Source organism: Chelonoidis abingdonii, chromosome 3 (genome assembly GCF_003597395.2).
Source record: "Chelonoidis abingdonii isolate Lonesome George chromosome 3, CheloAbing_2.0, whole genome shotgun sequence".
NCBI classification, from domain to species: Eukaryota; Metazoa; Chordata; order Testudines; family Testudinidae; genus Chelonoidis; species Chelonoidis abingdonii.
Window position 1 is genome coordinate 110209818 of NC_133771.1, and position 7160 is coordinate 110216977.

At 36.0% G+C, this 7160-nt stretch overlaps 1 long non-coding RNA gene across 1 annotated transcript in view; it reads right to left on the bottom strand.

Annotated features, from left to right (window-relative positions):
* Positions 1-1500: 1500 nt before the first annotated feature.
* The window catches only part of LOC116818696 (uncharacterized), an 11384-nt gene continuing 5724 nt past the window's right edge, over positions 1501-7160 (bottom strand). Inside the window, exon 3 of the long non-coding RNA XR_012655550.1 lies at positions 1501-2451. This is a non-coding gene — a long non-coding RNA (uncharacterized LOC116818696). The remainder of the gene's footprint in view (positions 2452-7160) is intronic.

Genomic DNA, 7160 nt, shown 5'->3' on the forward strand with positions numbered 1-7160 from the left:
TTAGGGTTGAGTTCTGCAAAGTCTCGACCGCAGGGAGTCGATGAGAGAAAGTCTCCCATCTACTTACCTTATTCTCGTAGGAGAAGAGTACAGGGATCGACTGGAGAACAATCTGCTGTTGATTTGGCGGGTCTTCACTAGACCCACTAAATCGATCGCCAGTGGATCGATCTCAGAGCATCAATCCCCTCTGCAGTGTAGATGTGCCCTGTGCCTTAAAGGTGAGTTCCTCTTCCACCAGGTCTTTCCTCTTCAACCAATCATCCCCCACCACCCTAATTAATTTACAGCTTGCAAAATTAATTATGCACCTGACAGAAACCATCAAAGAACCAGACAGAGATTATACAGACAAACAATGGAGAAGTGGGGCCAGAATGACAAAACAATAAAGAAATGAGGATTTCACAACCACAATTATTGATAAGTGATTTCTTGCCAGACAGAATGGTATCAAACTAAGTTTTCTTTAACCATCTTAAGATCTGTTTCTTTATTTGGTAATAGTGGGTGCTGTTAGGACAGGATCTTCGTAACAGCCTGATATTACATTGTTTTAATGTAATTTAGTTGGAATGTGAGGATGTGACTTCCTGCTTCCTAGCTAATGGCTGCTGCTCTCCTAATATGGCTGCAGACAAATGCCTTAGGCCTTACAGTATGGCTACAGGAAAAGGCCTTTATCCTTACAACTTGGCCTTTAAAGAATCCTGATGGCTTGTCCCAGGTAGGCTCAAATTGGAGCTTTAAACTTTTATTAGTGATGTGTGTATATTAATGCTCAATACTAAAAGTAATATGTACATAGACCCGTATTCTCCAGAAGCAGTTCCAGTATCAACATCTCAGAAATTCCTTGTGCCAGTAATACAATTAGACGGTAAATGCTGAAACACACAACATTGCTCCAACCTTAAATGTTGGCACTAGACTTTCAGTTTTAAGCAGGGCACACTTTTAATTTAACAGCGTTTTGCTAACTAAAGAATATTGTTTAAAAAATTTATATTTTGCAATAACTTTGTTTTACAAAAGTGCATTATATTAGTGGAGCTACTAATCTGATGAATGGCCATTTTCAATAGGTTTGCTCGCACAAGTTATTCTATTGACTTCAATAGGACTATTCATGTCAGAGTTGCAAGGATAGTTCAATAATATGATGGAAGGACTTTGAGTCGATTGTGGGGTGGATTGATTTAAATCAAGACAATTTAAATCACCAACTGGAAAGCTTCAGTTTAAACTATTGATTTAGTTTAATCAACTTTTTCCATTTGTACTATAGTTGTTTTCTAAAGAAAGGTGCATTTCACATGTTCGATATAGCCATTACAAATACATTGACTTATAACTAAATAGAGCCTTTACACTAGATTTGGTACCAACAGTGGTACATTATAACTCTATACAAATTTATTTAAGCAATTATTTAAAGCGTAATATTCAGATTCTTATTGAACATTTTTAATGTTAGAAAATGGATTAACAATATGCTTATTTACTAGATTAACTTCTTGCTCATGATTTGTGTCAAGATGCATTAAGATTGTAATTAGAATTTAAACACACAAAAAGCTCTTAATACATGACCTATTATACAATATTTATAAAGACTGATCTCAAAAGTTAGATGTTTTCCTCCGATTCTTGATAGAGCCTCATGGATTCAGCATTTATTTTTTATTTTAATGTTTTAACAGATTACAATAAGTTAAGGTGTTAATCTGATTTTAATTCAAAAGTTGTTTTTAAACAAGTTTATTTTTTAAAAGAAATAATTTAAATAAAAAAATCTCGTCTAAAAATCAATTATCCGATCCAATTGTTTATACATTTATTCATTCAAAATACCAAACTCATAAATACATATGATGATATTTTTTCCAGTTCAGTTTCTTCAAGAGTAGGATTTGTCCTCATCCCTAAAAAGGAATGCCCTTGCTACTAAAGACCCTTTTTTTTTTTGCATTATTTATTCACTTTCTATTTCTAGTAGGGAAAAGCTCCTGAAGCTCTATTTGACCTATGCATTTATCTGGCAATTCTAATCCACAATGTGCTAATGCTGCTGTTAGGACATACATTGAAATAATTATTTAATACTATAAAAATTCCTATAGTATTCAGCAGGGATGAAGCCAGTAGGGTTAGATATATAGAAATTACTCTGGATAGATACAGAATGTAAGAAAGAAGTATTTATTTTCTATAATTCTTTTAAACCATTTTATAAAATTCCATACCAAGGATATACATTTTTATTAAATCCTACAGATTTTTTCTGCTAAGTGTGAAAATGAAGATAGTTTAAAGGAAATTTCTACCTAAGCTAGTGTACATAAAGTTATTACTTTTAAAGTCCCAAGCAACATTTAAAAAACTAGTCTGTAAATCTCATGATGTTTTAGCTGTGGTTCTGAGAGGTTTATTGTGGCTGCTTTTTTCATGCTAAAACGAAAGAGGAAAGTGAGTGAGACAGAAAGACAAGTCATCCAGTTTAAGAACCAGTGACGAAGCAGGCGACTTTGTATGTTTTTTAGGTAAGTTTCATTATGCATAATGGCTGCTTTGCCACATTGTCGTGATCATTTACCAGCCCAAATACAACATTTACTAGCCCACACGTAACCAGGATTATGATAATGAAGAAGTGAATTGCATTTCACTTACCTGTCCAAAAGACTACTCCCTCTGGGCAACCTCAGCACCTCTTCCAACCTTTATCTATGGCTCCATGTGAAAATTTTTATATCAGATAATATATAAAAATATGGTGGTATCACATTCTCATTTTATGGAAGATGACGTGGAAGTCTGTGGAGTCACCTTTTTACCATCCATTTCCCAACCTATACTAAAATAAAAGGACTATGGAATTCAAAGTGTATTCGCTAGTTTGTAATAAGAGCTACATGCAAACAATAATTAATAGTAAATCAGATTTCATTAACTTTGTATTTCACTTCTTTAACAAGAAGGGAAAACAAATGTTACCATTAAAACACTGTTTTTGTATTTGATACTACAGTGATTAAATCTGTTTTAAACACAAAGAACCAGAGTTGTAATTTTTGATCTTGGTACAATGCCCCAGAGAGGAACAATAATGCATTTTTTCCTAGCTTGATTTGAGACATTACTATGACACTAAATTACTCCAAATCTCAGGTGGATCAGTGTGGTTAATCCAAAGTATACCAGGTTTCACTGAATGTACAATACAGTGTTCTCTACCATATGTCTCTCAGTATCAAATCCAAACTATACAGACATTGTTTTTGATTCTGAGCGAAATTACTATTTATACAAAACAAAATTTATTCACCTTAAAGGAAGATTTCCACAAACAGATACCAATTTAAACTTCACCGCAGCCTATTACCTTCTCAATTATCTTTGTTTATAGGCACTGCTAAATCACCAAGAAAGGAGACACAGAGATATGTTAATAATTCTACTACTCATCAGATCAAACTTTCAAATTATGAATAAAATTATTACATTAACCTGGTAACAAGGAATTTTTTTAAACTTTAATTTTCTTTTCTCTAAAGTTCCCTAATGCTATTTTAAGGTAACTTTATCCATACATCTGCAGTGATGATAATATACGCTTAGCAAAGAAACTGTATGCTAAAAAATGGATTCCCAAAATAAGCAGCACTGATTGTTGTGCTTTTCTACAGTGTGCCAGAGTAAATTATACACTATTTGTGCTCTGGTTTTAATACAGTAAATAAATTGTTCTAACTGATCCCTCATACAACAAAGCTAAACTACTATAGGGTTGATGGTAGACTCAAAGTGCTTTGTGAATGTGAAATTAATGTTCATCTGATAGCATTTGAACAAACTGAATATTTATATTTGTCATGGAAAGTATTTGCCTTTATTCAGAAAGATACAATACATGTCATTTCAGCTGCTCTGAGAAAAATATAGTCACCTTCCACAGTGGCAAGCAACCCTTTTGTCTCTACTCTGCACCTGATCACTGCTATCCAGGGGAGGAAGAGTTTATACCCAAGTTCCAGGGAGGTACCTTTGCTGTTAAAGTCCTTCATTAGCATTCCACAAGATTTCTTTTATGGGGTATTTAGATATAGGCACATACACAATGTAAATGTTTGCTGTTGCATTATAACAGGATACAGATAGGTGAAAACAATGCAGTGCAGTTAGACAGGCAGAACTGCAGGGCCTCAATCGTAGATAAGACAATGGTGTGGGGAGGAGGGGTTGAGATTTATTATGAACTGGGGAAACTTTTGGGAAAGGGGGAGCCTATACAGGAAGAATGGGCTCCACCTAAACCAACATGGAACCAGATTGCTGGCACTTAAAATTAAAAAGGTTGTTGAGCGGTTTTTAAACTAAGGGCTGGGAGAAAGCCGACAGGTATGGAGGAGCACATTGTTCGGACAGAGACATCCCTTAGCAGAGGATCTATTAACAGAGATTCTCTATGTCCTGTTAAGGAGAAAAGGATGGAAGACGATAAAATACCGGTAAGATCTGATTAGAAACAGTCAAATGAAAAAAAGGTCCATTCAATTACATCATGTAATAGCAGACAGCTAAAGTGACAAGTTTTTAAAGTGCTTATATACCAATGGTAGGAGTCTAAATAATAAGATGACTGACCTAGAGTGCCTCATGTTAAATGAGGATATTTATATAATTGGCACCACAGATATTTGGTGGAATGAGGATAATCAGTGGGACATAGTAATACCAGGGTACAAAATATATCAGAAGGACAGAACAGGTCATGCTGGTGGGGGATTGGCACTATATGTGAAAGAAAGCCTAGAATCAAATGAAGTAAAAATCTTAAATGAACCACACTGTACCATAGAATCTCTATGGATAGTAATTCCATGCTCTAATAATAAGAATATAGCAGTAGGGATATATTATCGACCACCTGACCCAGATGGTGATAGTGACTGAAATCTTCAGGGAGATTAGAGAGGCTATTAAAATAAAAAAAAAAACAATAATGGGAGATTTCAACTATCCCCATATTGACTGGGTACATGCATCTCAGGATAGGATGACCGTTTCTTGGAGCAGCTAGTCCTGGAATCCACAAGAGAAGAGGCAATTCTTGATTTAGTCCTAAGTGGAGCACAGGATCTGGTCCAAGAGGTGAATATAGTTGGACCGCTTGGTAATAGTGACCATAATATAACTAAATTTAACATCCCTGTGGTGGGGAAAACGCTGCAGCAGCCCAACACTTAGCATTTAATTTCAGAAAGGGGGACTAGACAAAAATTAGGAAGTTAGTTAAGCAGAAATTAAAAGGTACAATGCCAAAAGTGAAATCTCTGCAAGCTGCATGGAAACTTTTTAAAGACACCACAATACAGGCTCAACTTAAATGTATATCCCAAATTAAAAAACAGAGAACCAAAAAAGTGCCACCATGGCTAAACAAAGTAAAAGTAGTAGTGAGAGGCAAAAAGGCACCCTTTAAAAAGTGGAAGTTAAATTCAAGTGAGGAAAATAGAAAGGACTATAAACTCTGGCAAATGAAGTGTAAAAATATAATTAGGAAGGCCGAAAAGGATTTGAAGAATAGCCAAAGACTCAAAGTAATAGCAAAGAATATTAAGTACATAAGAAGCAGGAAGCCTGCTAAACAACCAGTGGGGCCACTGGATGATCAAGATGCTACAGGAGCACTCAAGAATGGTAAGGTCATTGCAGAGAAACTAAATGAATTCTTTGCATAGGTCTTCATGGCTGAGGATGTGAGGGAGATTCCCAAACCTGAGCCATTCTTTTTAGGTGACAAATCTGAGGAACTGTCCCAGATTGAGTTATTATTAGAGGTTTTGGAACAAACTGATAACCTAAACAGTAATAAGTCACAAGGACCAGATGGTTTTCACCCAAGAGTTCTGAAGGAACTCAAATGTGAAATTGCAGAACTACTAACTGTAATCTGTAACCTATCATTTAAATCGGCTTCTATACCAAATGACTGATGATAGCTAACGTGACACCAATTTTTTAAAAGAGCTCCAGAGGTGATCTCAGCAATTACAGGCCAGTAAGCCTGACTTCAATACCAGGCAAAACTGGTTGAAACTATAGTAAAGAATAAAATTGTCAGATACATAAATGAACATAATTTGTTGGGGAAGAGTCAGCATGGTTTTTGTAAAGGGAAATCATGCCTCACCAGTCTAATAGAGTTCGAGGGGGTCAACAAGCAAGGGGACAAAGGGGATCCAATGGATCTAGTATTTCAGATTTTCAGAAAGCCTTTGACAAAGTCCCTCACCAAAGGCTCTTAAGCAAAGTAAGCTGTCATGGGATAAGAGGGAAGGTCCTCTCATGAACTGGTAACTGGTTAAAAGATTGGAAACAAAGGGTAGGAATAAATGATCAGTTTTCAGAACGGAGAGAGGTAAATAGTAGAGTCTGTTCTAAGACCAGTCCTATTCAATATATTCATAAATGATCTGGAAAAAGGGGTAAACCATGAGGTGGCAAAATTTGAAAATGATACAAAACTACTCAAGACAGTTAAGTCCCAGGCAGATTGGGAAGAGGGACAAAAAGATCTCTCAAAACTGGGTGAATGGGCAACAAAATGGCAGATGAAATGCAACATTGATAAATGCAAAGTAATGCACTTTGGAAAACATAATCCCAACTATACATATTAAATTATGGAGTCTAAGTTAGCTGTTACCACTCAAGAAAGATGTTGGCCTCATTATGGATAGTTCTCTGAAAACATCCACTCAATGTGCAGTGGCAGTCAAAAAAGCAAACAGAAGGTTGAGAATCATAAGAAAGGGATAGATAAGACGGCAGAAAATATCACAATGCCTCTATATAAATCCATGGTACCCCCACATCTTGAATACTGCATGCAGATGTGGTCGGCCTATCTCAAAAAAGATACATTGGAATTGGAAAAGGTTCAGAAAAGGGCAACAAATGATTAGGGGTATGGAACGTAGTAACTATAAAGGCAAGGGTAACAACCTTCCTGTATACAATACTATAAAATCCCTCCTGGCCAGAGGCACCAAAATCCTTTTACCTGTAAAGGGTTAAGAAGCTCAGGTAACCTGGTTGACACCTGACCCAAAGGGAACAAGATACTTTCAAATCTTGGGGTGGGGGGGGGGGGG